The following is a 392-nucleotide window of genomic DNA, read 5'->3' as shown; positions in this document are numbered from 1 at the left end:
GTAGACAGACCGATCGCGAGTACGACCCCGCGAGCTTTCCGTTCTCCACGCTGCGTTACTCGCCTCCCCCCTATTTTCTCTCTCCTACCCCACGATATTCCTTCCACGATATTTTATTCACCACTGTTCGCCAAGCTTCGCCCCGTAACGCGCACGACGCGTATAGTTTCCCTTTGTCTGGATCCCTCTCCCTTATTGGCAGGGCGTGGGATTCATTTTCTTCTACGCAGTATATTGTACACGCGCGTTCAATGATATTTGTCATTGCCACGATGCTCTCCTCTTACACAATTTTAGTTCTCCTTGAGATTTCTAAAGTATCGTGAGAAAGAAAAAATTTACATCACGCTTGATAACATTATTCTTTTCCGATTTTGTTTTAGATTCCAGTA

The 392-nt window shown here is 45.7% G+C and overlaps 1 protein-coding gene across 1 annotated transcript in view; it reads right to left on the bottom strand.

Moving 5' to 3' along the window:
- LOC115233777 overlaps positions 1 to 108 on the bottom strand; it is a 7,143-nt gene extending 7,035 nt beyond the window's left edge. Inside the window, exon 1 of the mRNA XM_029804356.1 lies at positions 4 to 108. The gene's annotated coding sequence lies outside the window, so the exon portion shown is untranslated. The remainder of the gene's footprint in view (positions 1 to 3) is intronic.
- Positions 109 to 392: the final 284 nt, after the last annotated feature.

Source organism: Formica exsecta, unplaced genomic scaffold (assembly GCF_003651465.1).
Source record: "Formica exsecta isolate Colony F162 unplaced genomic scaffold, ASM365146v1 scaffold191, whole genome shotgun sequence".
NCBI classification, from domain to species: Eukaryota; Metazoa; Arthropoda; class Insecta; order Hymenoptera; family Formicidae; genus Formica; species Formica exsecta.
The sequence above is the reverse complement of the archived record's forward strand: the minus strand, read 5'-3'. Positions and strand labels throughout refer to the sequence as shown.